Source organism: Aethalodelphis obliquidens, unplaced genomic scaffold (genome assembly GCF_003676395.1).
Source record: "Aethalodelphis obliquidens isolate GAN/ISIS:26980383/991018 unplaced genomic scaffold, ASM367639v1 scaffold6, whole genome shotgun sequence".
Lineage (NCBI taxonomy): Eukaryota > Metazoa > Chordata > Mammalia > Artiodactyla > Delphinidae > Aethalodelphis > Aethalodelphis obliquidens.
This window is the reverse complement of record NW_020837950.1, coordinates 69,111,120-69,123,296: the sequence shown is the minus strand read 5'-3', so window position 1 is coordinate 69,123,296 and position 12,177 is coordinate 69,111,120. Positions and strand designations below refer to the sequence as shown.

The window sequence follows — 12,177 nt, the reverse complement described above, 5'->3', positions numbered from 1 at the left end:
TAACTGGTACAATTTATTCCTTAGAGATTTGGTATAATTCACCAGTGAGCCAACTTGGGCCTGGTGCTTCCTGTTTTGGAAGGTTATTAATTGTCGATTCAATTTATTTAATAAGTATAGGGCTATTTAGATTGTCTATATCTCTTTTGTGTGATTTTTGGCAAATTATGTCTTTAAAGGATCTGACCCATTTAATCTAGGTTATCAAATGTGTGGGCATGGAATTGTTTATAGTATTCCTTCATTATCCTTTTAATGTCCATAGAGTCTGTAGTGATGCTACTTCTTTCATTTCTGATATTAGTAATTTGCGACTTGTCTTTTTTTCTCAACTAGGCTAAAGATTTATCAATTTATCTTATCTTTTCAAAGAAACAGCTTTTGGTTTTGTTGATCTGATCTATTTAGTTCTTGTTTTAAATTCCATTGATTTCTGCTCTAATTCTTACTATTTCTTTTCTTCTGCTTACTTTGGATTTTGTTTTCTATTCTCCTTTTAGGTTCTTCCTATGGAAACTTAGATTACTGATTTTAAATCTTTCTTCTTTTATAGTATATGCATTTGATGCTATAAAATCCCTCTAAGTACTGCTTTTGCTGCATCTCACAATTTTTCATAAGTTTTTAATTTTAATTTAGGAAAAAGTGATTTAAAATTTTTCTCCAGATCTCTTCTTAGACTCATGTGTTATTAAGAAGTGTGTTGGGGGCTTCCCTGGTGGCGCAGTGGTTGAGAGTCCACCTGCCGATGCAGGGGACACGGGTTCGTGCCCCGGTCCAGGAAGATCCCACATGCCGCGGAGTGGCTAGGTCCGTGAGCCATGGCCGCTGAGCCTGTGCGTCCGGAGCCTGTGCTCTGCAACGGGAGAGGCCACAACAGTGAGAGGCCCATGTACCGCAAAAAAAAAAAAAGAAGAAGAAGAAGTGTGTTGTTCGATCTCCACATATTTTGGGATTTTCCAATTATCTTTCTATTATTGACTTCCAGTTAAATTTCATTGTTATCTGAGAATAGACGTTATATGATTTCTCTTCTTTTAAAATTTTAAGATGTGTTTAGACCAGGAATATGGTCCATATTGGGGAATGTTCCGTGTGAGTTCAAAAAGAATGTGTATGCTGCTGTTGTTGGAAGATTTAGTCTATAAATGTCAATTATATTCAGTTGATTGATGGTGATGTTTTGTTCAACTATGTCCTTACTGCTATTCTGCCTGCTCAATCTGTCCATTTCTGATAGAGGGATTTGAAGTCTTCAACCATGATAGTGGATTCATCTATTTCTCCTTGTAGTTCCATCAGTTTTTGCCTCTCATAATTTGATGCTCTGTTGTTAGACATATACATATTAAGGATTGTAATGTCTTCTTGGAAAATTAACCCCTTTATCATTACATAATGCCCTTCTTTATCCTTAATAATTTTCTTTCTTTGAAATCTACTCCATTTGAAGTTAATGTGGCTACTTCTGCTTTCTTTGATTAGTATTACTATGATATATTTTTCTCCAGCCATTTACTTCAAATCTATATGTGTCTTTATATTTAAAATGAGTTTCTTGTAGACATCAGATAATTAGGTCTTATTTTGTGGTTCACTCTGACAATCTTTTTTCTTTTAATTGGTGTATTTGGACCATTGATGTTCACAGTGATCATTGATATATTGGGACTCATATCTACCATCTTTATTACTGCTTTCTATTTAATGCTCTCCTTCTTTGTTCCTATTTTTGCCTCTCACTTTTTGTATGCCTTTGGTGATTTCAAATGAGCATTTTATATGATTCCATTTTTCCTCCTTTCTTAGCATATAGGTTATACTTCTACTTTTTACCATTTTTATGGTTGCCATAAATGTGGCAATAGGCATTTACATATATAATTTAAGTCCCTTTTTGAATGACAGTATACCACTTCATGGGTAGTGTGAGTACCTAATAATAACACAATAATCCTAATTATTTCTTTTCATTCTTTGTATCATTGCTGTCATTCTTTTCACTTATATATAAGCATACATAAGCATATATATATTTGAAATATATATATAAGCATACATAATCAAATATATTGTTGGTATTATTTTTTGAACAAATATCTGTTAGGTCAACTAAGAATTTAAAAAAAGTTTTTATTATATTTTCACTTATTCCTTTTATGTTCTTCCTTTCTTTATGTAGATCTGAATTTCTGATCTTTATTATTTTCCTTGTCTTTAAAGAACTTTTTTCCCCCAATACTTCTCCAGTTTAAGAGAACTGGAGTTTGTTAACTCCAGTTAACAAATATGGTATTTATATATCTCAATATTTACTGTAAGTTTTAAGTGATGTTTAAATTCTGAATTATCTTTCCATAAAGATAGAGGCACATTGGTTTGTATTTTATAGGAAAACATTTATCTTTAGGTCACAAACATGAATGAGTATTTTTTGCCAATATGACAAAGATGATTCCAAACCCTAGCTAATCTCTTTCTCAAATTGCAACCCCTTGTTTAATCTTTAATGAAAATAGAGACCAAAATCAATTGCTTAAACATATCACTGTGTGAGATTATGGTGACTAAGAAGTCCCTGAAAGAGCAGTAAACCATGATTTTTGGAAAGCTCGGAACACTAGCAAGGTTTAATTGCAAAGGTTTAACAGAAGGCCACAAATTGTGCTTTCCTAAGAGAAGTAGTAACTATATATGCCATTCAGTAATGTACTGAAATGGCCTTGTCTGGTGTGAGTGTTGCGCAGAAACTCCAAGTCACTTTTTCCTGGTCTGTTACCTATCATAGCATGGCCCTTCACTCCACCTGCATAGACAGCCACTAAGCCATACTGGCCTGCTTCCTTCCATAATTTTTTGCCAGCTAATGGCTCCATACAGGTGTCCCAAGGACAGTGACTCACCCCAGTTGTTAAACTTCTTCAAAGGAGGCAACCCAACTTTTTTTTAATCCGTGTAGTTTTGTACAAACTAATCAGAATCTATAGCTTTACCATTAGCTAAAATCTGACCTGAGAAAGCGTCATGAAATTCCAAAGCATCAATACCATTCATTGTTAATCCTGCCTTTTCTAGCACTTTTAGAGTAGCATATGTTGGTTCGAGTAAAAGTTGATCTTTCGAATCCTGAGACAAATGCACAAAATCTCTCAAATATGCCTTCGGGTTATAACCCAAGGCCAGAGCCTTTTCCTCAGCACTGCAGATGCGCCATCAGTCAGAAAAGAAGAATTTGCACCTGTCACTGTGCCATAGGGCTTGATGAATGCAGGTTTTATTTTGGCCATCTGCTTCAAGAAGGACAAATGCCACTATCTTTGGTAACTGTATCTTCTTCTGGTACTTTGAAGATGTACAACATCAGAAGGGAGTCCTTCATCCTGTGCCTTCTTGGCCAGACTGTGCAAGTGCAGTGCATACTCACCCTGTTCCAGTTGAGAAACAGCAAGGCAGAGGCAAGTCAGTCTTCAGAGTGATACATGGTCGTGCTCAGATGATAGGAAATTCAATCTGAATTTAGATATTAAAGATAGTCACTGACCTAGAGTCTTGGACTTATTGAGATCAAGCATGTGTTTCCTCAAATTACAAATAGGGACATAGGACATTAACTCTATACCACCTGCCATGACCACATCATACTGGCCAGAAGTAATCAAGCCAACACCTGTGGTCCTGGTTTGGTTAGCAAAAATGCAAGCCATGGTGACAGCGTATACAGGAGATGTATCAGAGAGGTCATCTCCAAGGGCAGCCTCTCTAGCCGCATTGCTTGTTTTCACTTCCTGTATAACTATGCCAAAGATGATATAATCAGCAACTTCCTTTGGGACACTGGTCTGATGCAACAAATCTGAAAGTACTCCTCTAGCCAAATTACATGTCATCAAGTCTTTATATGAAGTGCCTGGCAGCAGAATGGAGTGTGAACATTATCTACCACCACCACATTCCTTTTATAGGGTTTGGCCAAGGTCTTCTTTGATTTGGTCTGGGCAGCTGGGGCAGCTGGTGGCTAGTAGGAACAGCTCAGAGCACTCAAGAAAATCTGAGGGCCCATTTTGCTAAACTTAGAAGATTTTTTTCAAGTGTAAGTCAAGATGGAAGTCATCCTGAAATGGTCCCACCTTAGTTCTCATATGCTTGGGCTCCTGTTGTGGGCGGGGCTTGGCCCTAAGTTTCAGAGGTCAGAGGGACTTAGAAGTGGATCCAGCCTAGAAAGAACCATCGTGCAGGTCATCAGGCTCCAGAGGCCTAGCTGTCTGCCAGTCACCTGACTAGACAACCAGGCACATGACCTCTCCTTGATGGGCCTTCTTCCTTTCAATGGAAGAATTCTTTCTGCCCCTTTAGCCAAAGTGAAGGGCAGTGTTAAGGGACCTGCAGGAAGTTAGCATGGGGGTGGGGTGAGATTAGTCAGGAAGTATCTTGGGGGCTTGGCTAGCACCAGGCTGCAGAAAGTAAAGTCCTCTGCTCCCCTACCCCAACTTTAAGCACTTTCTACTCTTCACTTCAGAATGGTGGCCTCCCTGGTGACTGACGGCTTCACTGTCTCCAGGATGCTCTGTGCTCAGGTGAGTCTGGCTAGGATGTTCCCGAGCCCAGGCAGAACTCTCCTGCAGGGGCTGGGGCAGCCTCTGAGCCTCATCTCCTCTGCCAAAAAACTTTTAGAAACATCATTTGCAAGACATGTCTCCTGGCAACAAATTCCCTCAAGTTTTATTTATTTGAGAAAGTCTATTTCTCCTTCACTTTTTTTTTTTTCTCTCCTTCACTTTTGAAGGATAATTTCACAGGTTACAGACTTCTAGGTTGGTGGGGTTTTTTTTCTTTCAACAATTTTTTGTTTGTTTGTTTTATTTTTGTTTTTGTTTTGCATTTAAAACTGGCCTTTTAATTTACTGGGTATTAAGAGTCAGGCAGAAATGAAACAGTGGTACAAATCATTGGTACAAACCAATGGTACAAATCAAAGCAATAGTACAACAATGGTATAAATCTTCTCTAAGTCTTCAAATTCCTCGTGCTCAGCTTTTGTTGTTGCTGTTGTTACAAAAATAAGAGGAATTGCAAAATTAACTTCCGCTTTAATATTTCCAATGCCATATTTACCCTCTTGGAGGTTCGTGCTCTCTATCAGATAGAAGTAAAATGTCTTTTCCACCCTTCCAAAGCAGAAATGAATTTTATAGTTTTGTATAGAGATTCAAAATATTGCCTTTCCCACCCCATCCTTGCTCTTTTTCTTCTCCCTGACTTGAGATGACAAAGGAATGTGTATCTCAGAAGCAGAAGTTTGCCCCTCCCTGTGGCTAGTCCTTAGTACCTCCTCCCCAGCCTCTCCTTCTTCCATCAAATGTGTGAGTCCGCCAACCCCTTCCCCTGGTGCCTGGGGTGGAAGTGAGAGAAAGGGCAGGGAGAAGAGGACAGAAGGTGACGAAGACGGTTAGAAATAGTTTTACCCCAGCTACCATCAGTGGGACTAAAGATCCGAGAATTTACATGATATGTGTAGAAATCCCTCAACGTTTTAAATATTTCACTCTGCTTTCTTCTTGCTTGCATGGTTTCTGAGGAGAAGTTGAAGGCAGTTTTTATCTTTGTTCCTCTGTGGGTAAGATGGGTTTTTTACCCCCCTCTTGCTTCTTTCAGGATTTTTTTCTTTCCCTTTAGTGTTCTGTAGTTTGAAAAAGATATGCCTAGCTTAAGGGCTTTTTTGCCATTTATCCTGCTTGGTTTTCTCTGATATTCCTGGATCTGTGGTTTGGTGTCTGACATTAATTTGGGGAAATTCTCAGTCATTATTGTTTTTTTCTGTTCCTTTCTCTCTTTCTTAGGTAGTTAACTAGTTTCCCCAGAGGGCAGGCCTTCTTGAAAACAGAGTGCTCTGGAGTATTTAAAAATGGTTCCTTTTCCCCTGCCCCTGCCAGAAGCCCAACGGGATTTTTCTCTAAATATTTGCTCTAAGAACCTTGTTGAGTTCCTTGTAGTAAATTTTATGATGTTGGGGGTGGGCCCATCTGTGGCCAGGTTCCCATTTTTTAGCTCTTTTAACTCTTTTTTTTTTTTCTGTGTTACGTGGGCCTCTCACTGCTGTGGCCTCTCCTGTTGCAGAGCACAGGCTCTGGACGCACAGGCTCAGAGGGCATGGCTCACGGGCCCAGCTGCTCCGTGGTATGCAGGGTCTTCCCAGACGAGAACATGAACCCGTTTCCCCTGCATCGGCAGGCGGACTCTCAACCACTGCACCACCAGGAAAGCCCTCCTTTTGCTTTTTAATGCTTATGTTAATTTTTAATTCACATTGAAAGCTTTGCATGTTGATTTCTATCAATTATTATTTGATGGTATATTTTCATTTATATCCAATTTTGAAAGCCCCTTTCTGTCTGAAGACCAGATACCTGCATATTATAATTTATATTTCCTGTTGTTTAATTTAGCATTTGTTTTTTTAATTTTTAAAACTTTAATTTTTAAAATTTATTTATTTTATTTTTAAAAAATTAATTTTTATTGGGGTATAGTTGCTTTACAATGTTGTGTTAGTTTCTACTGTACAGCAAAGTGGATAAAGTATATGTATGCATATATCCCCTCTTTTTTGGATTTCCTTCCCATTTAGGTCACCACAGAGCACTGAGTAGAGTTCCCTGAGCTATACACTGGGTTCTCATTAGTTAACTACTGTATACATAGTATCAATACTATATATATGTCAATCCCAATCTCTCAATTCATCCCACTCCCCCACCTTTACCCCTTGGTGTCCATACATTTTGTTCTTTACGTCTGTGTCTCTATTTCTGTATTTCAGATAAGATCATCAATACCATTTTTCTAGATTCCACATATATGCATTAATATGTGATATTTGTTTTTCTCTTTCGGACTTGCTTCACTCTGTATGACAGTCTCTAGGTCCATCTATGTCTCTACAGTTGACCCAATTTCATTCCTTTTAATGGCTGAGTAATATTCCATTGTATATATGTACCACATCTTCTTTATCCATTCCTCTGTTGATGGACATTTAGGTTGCTTCCATGTTCTAGCTATTGTAAAGAGTGCTGCAATGAACACTGGGGTGCATGTGTCTTTTTGAATTATGGTTTTCTCAGGGTATATGCCCAGTAGTGGGATTGCTGGGTCATATGGTAATTCTATTTTTCGTTTTTTAAGGAACCTCCATACTGTTCTCTATAGTGGCTGTATCAACTTACATTCCCACCAACAGTGCAAGAGGGCTCCCTTTTCTCCACACCCTCTCCAGCATTTATTGTTTGTAGATTTTTTTAATAACGGCCATTCTGACTGGTGTGAGGTGGTATCTCATTGTAGTTTTGATTTGCATTTCTCTAATAATTAGTGATGTTGAGCATTTTTTCATGTGTTTGTTATCCATCTGTATGTCTTCTTTGAAGAAATATCTATTTAGGTCTTCCACCCAGTTTTTGATTGGGTTGTTTGTTTTTTTGGTATTGAACTGCATGAGTTGTTTGTGTATTTTGGAGATTAATCCTTTGTCAGTTGCTTCATTTGCAAATATTTTCTCCCATTCTGAGGGATGTCTTTTCATCTTGTTTATGGTTTCCTTTGCTGTGCAAAAGCTTTTAAGTTGAATTAGATTCCATTTGTTCATTTTTATTACTCTCGGAGGTGGGTCAAAAAAGATCCTGCTGTGATTTATGTCAAAGAGTGTTCTGCCTGTGTTTTCCTCTAAAAGTTTTATAGTTTCTGGCCTTACATTCAGGTCTTTAATCCATTTTGAGTTTATTTTTGTGTATGGTGTTAGGGTGTGTTCTAATTTCATTCTTTTACGTGTAGCTGTCCAGTTTTCCCAGCACCACTTATTGAAGAGGCTGTCTTTTCTCCATTGTATGTTCTTACCTCATTTTAAATTTTTGCTCCTTTAATATATTTGAAATGTACCCTGGTGTATGATGTAGGGTAGAGCTCAAAATTTGAATAATCTGCATACTTTTTGAAAGTTCATTTTTCTGTTTATTTTTTTCTGATAGTTTAAAGGCCTGCTTTGTTAATTTCTATTTATAAGTATATGTTTACTTGACTTTTATATCAAATTAATATTTTTAAATTACTGTATAAATCTCCATTGAAGAGATGTCATCAAGCTCAGTAAAATTTATGTAAAAATTTTCCAGCTTTTTTGTTTTTCAAAGTTATCTATATTTTAAAATCCAGAATGGAATCTTAAATTTCCATTTATTTTAATATGCTATATTATTTTCCACTTATTTTGATATAAAATGTTATTTTTCTTTATTTACAAGTATTTCCATTAATTATGTGAAGTCATTTTTTGTTATTCATCCATGTTTTCCTGTAATAAAGTCAATCCCATTTTTAAAAATACATGATGGGATTTAATTTATTATTTTATTAAGAGTTCTGCCTCACATAGGGGTAGGGTAGTGGAAGATACAAACTATTGGGTGTAAGAGAGGCTGAAGGATGTACTGTACAACAGGGAGAATATAGCCAATATTTTGTAATAACTGTAAATAGACAGTAACTTATAAAAATTGTATAAAAATTTAAAAAGTAATTAAAAAAAGAGTTATGCCTCAATATTGATAAATTTGTTTAGGCTATAGATTTCATATTGTTATTTTTTACAGGTTTGTTAGCAATTGTGAACATAACATGGGAAGCTTTTCATCTTTTCTAAGTTGTGCTTCTGTAACAGCAGTCAAATGTTTCTTCAGATGTTAAAGTATTATGCTGTTAAAATTGGCTGTAATCGTCACTTTTAATTATAGTAATATTTCTGAAAACTTTCTCTAATTTTATTTTTATTGTTTTAGTTATTTTTGAGTTTTCCTTGAGACAATATAAATTGTTGATATATATTTTATATAAAACAATCTACTCCTTTCATCATTTGTTACTGTAGAATTACACGTACAATTTATTTATAGTTAAATATATGGTTCTACACAGTGTCTGCAGGCACAACACATCCACACCTAGTAATACTACTCCAACCCTTATAAAAGGTGATGAGGAAGGCAGCCAGCTTTGAGTGGAGCCTCAAGCAGGAAAGTGTTGTTTTCTCTATTACGCCACCTAGAGATCTGTGTATTTTACTGACCATTTCAAGCAAACAGATCTTGATTTTTAAAATGAATTCTACAGTTCATATCTTAATTTTTATTAACGCTGCTCTCATTTTTTATTACTTTCTTTTGTCCCACTATCATTAAGTTCATTAATTAGTTTTCTAGGTTATTGATTTTAATACTCAGTTTTTTCATTTTTATATAGTAATACAAAATTTGCTGTTAATATTCCTCTGCTTACAAAGTATGTTATATGCCATATATTTTGAAACATGGTGTTCATATTAATATTTTCAAAATAATCCTCTTTCTTCTTTGACCTGAGTGTTTCAAAAAAGTGTTTTTGTGTTTTGTTGATTTAAATATCCAAACAAAATTCTTCCTAAATTGATCTATAGATTTAGTGTGATCTCAAATAAAACTAGGAGCATTTTATTTTAGTAGGAAGCAGCTGATTTTACAATGCTCGGTGTTCCAATGGCAGCTTCTAAGATGTGTGAGCTCAGATAAAAGCAGATACAAACATAGGTTTAGACTTACAAGAGAAGTATTGGAGAGAAGTGCTTTTAAAGATTAAAGAGGAACAAGCAATTGAGGCTGGAGAGAGCCTTTAGTCTGTGATGCAGTTCTGACATTTGTGAAGGAGAGTGAGGTAATTAAAATTGGCGAAGAAGAAGCTCAGATTGTAACATAGTTTTATGAACATTTTGGCCAAAATAAGGGAGTCCTCAAGCCAAAGTCACAGTCACCTATTGGAAGAATTCCACATCTTGCAGAAATGGGCCTGCATTGTTCCCATTGCCATGCTCAGTCACCACTCACTGGAATGAGGCCAGGGGAAGTGAGGCCTCTGTGAGAAAGTGATTATAACTCCCAAAAGGTGGCTGCTGGGGTTTTTCACAGGCACTACAACCCAAGCCTTTTGTTGCACAGATCTACTTCTCTATGTAGATTTATGCAGTAGCTCCCTAGTTTCTATGACCTCTCTTCTTGAAAAGAAACATAGAAGAGCGAGTCTAATGGAACAAACTATAGCCTCTTTCACTGCATTTGATCTCTGGGTCACGACTGGTATTTATCCTATTTCTCCTAAACTATCTTTCCAAAATTCTCATCCTCATCACTTTGGTAGATCTTGGTAGATTTCCTGGTGCTGGGACCCAAACATTCATTTCTGATGTGTTTGGGCTCATGTTAATGATGCCCTTTTAAAACCAAGGTTGTTATCTTTGTCCATTTACGGTTATAATGGGTACAAGAAGTACCAGAGTGGATCACCTGGGTTCCTTGCATGTTTCCTCCTGCCATCATTGTGCTAAGGCAGTCATGATGGTGATTTCTCTTTTAATTTTTGGTCCTTGGACACAAAGAGCTCAAAGAGATCTTGGCAATATTCTGTGGTAAGCGTGTGTTCTTTTTGGGGGCTAAGACCTTCAATCTTTGGAGGTCCACAGTTGTGGGAACACGGAAGCACAAAATTCCTCATTGGGTAATTGGGAATGATGGCTAGCAGGGTCTCCTCTGCTTCTACCCCCTGGTTTCCTAACCCATGCATCAATGTCTTTTAAGATAACGCACCATATAAATGTCACCCCAAAATTCATATGTTGAATCCCTGTCACCCAGTACTCCAGAATGTGACTGTATTTGGATATGGATTTAAAGAGATAACAAGGTAAAATTAGATTATAAGGTGGGGCCTAACCTAATATGACTGTTATCTTTATAAGAAGAGGAGATTAAGACACAGAGATTAAGTACACAAAGGAAAGACCATGTGAGAATATAGTGAGAAGGTAGCCATCTGCAGGTCAAGGAGAGAGGTCTCAAAAGAAACCAAACCAGCTGACATCTTGAACTTAGACTTTTAGCTTCCCAAACTGTGGAACAATAAATTTCTGTTGTTTAAGCCACTCAGTCTGCGGTGTTTTGTTATGGCAGCCCTAGCAAATAATACAAATGGTGATACTAATCTCTGTCGTTATCCTTGTTCATGCCATATTTTATATGATTTATTATTTTGACTAGGGAGGGCTGTTTCAGTGGTTTCTATTTGGTTTTCCATAGAGAGATAGCTCTTAATCCACACATCAGGGAACCAATCTGAGGTTTAAGCAAATTGCCAAGTATATCAATTTCAACTATATATTCAGTGACTGGAGAAATAACTCTTGGGTGGATCCATGGACCCATGGTTCCAATATGAGCAAAGATTCCATTTGTTACTTTATCCCATAAGCTCCCACTTTACCAGTGGGCCTGGTATGATGTTTTGGAGCTCGAGGTATCAATGTCAACTCAGAACCTATGCACAATAATCTGAAATGTCTCAGTATTATGCTTTCTCTTGAGTATAGTCACCTGAGTAAAAGATCATAGATTACTTTGAGGAAAGGACTAGTCGTTAGAGTTTATATTTGCCACATTACTATGGGTGACTGCCTCCCAGAGACACATACTTCTCTTTAGTTCATGGTTTCTGGATCTAAAATTTGAGAACTTAATGAGGAACCATAGCTTTTTATTGAGATGGCTTCCCTTAGTCTACTGCTCCTACATTCTTTCCTCTTTCTGGTTATACATGCTTAGTAGATTCTTGTTGGCTGTATGCTTGTTGCTCCTAGGGACTTCATCTGTGCTCTATCAACCATTTCCACAACTCCCTGTGGGCAAGTTTGCTTGTCTTTATCATGATTGTGGCCTGCTGGTTTCTAGTGTTAAAACTTTTACTACCCAGGCTTCTATTACTTTGATGACCTTGTCATTCTTACGAATATTAACAATTCCATCTCTGAATTCCTGTCTTCCCGTCATCTTGGTCTTCACAGGAATTCCACCACTGAACTTCATAGTGGTTCTGGTGAATTTTGCATTTGGGCCTCCTGTGGAACATAGTTCTCTAGTGGTTTATCTGGACTTACATAGCATTTTCCCTCCAGCATTCCCACTTCCTTCAGCCTCTTTATTCTTTCAATTGCACTCACTTGGGACATCTTTTTCTCTAGATTTCTAAGGACCACTCTAATAGAGTTTCCTCCATCCACTGATGTACTTGACAGATGTCCCCAAAAAGGTGACCTCAAATCAGTGAATT

General features: G+C 37.1%; 1 pseudogene; it reads right to left on the bottom strand.

Moving 5' to 3' along the window:
- Positions 1-2,672: 2,672 nt before the first annotated feature.
- LOC113619284 (trifunctional enzyme subunit beta, mitochondrial pseudogene) lies at positions 2,673-11,933 on the bottom strand (annotated as a pseudogene).
- Between the last annotated feature and the right edge of the window lie 244 nt (positions 11,934-12,177).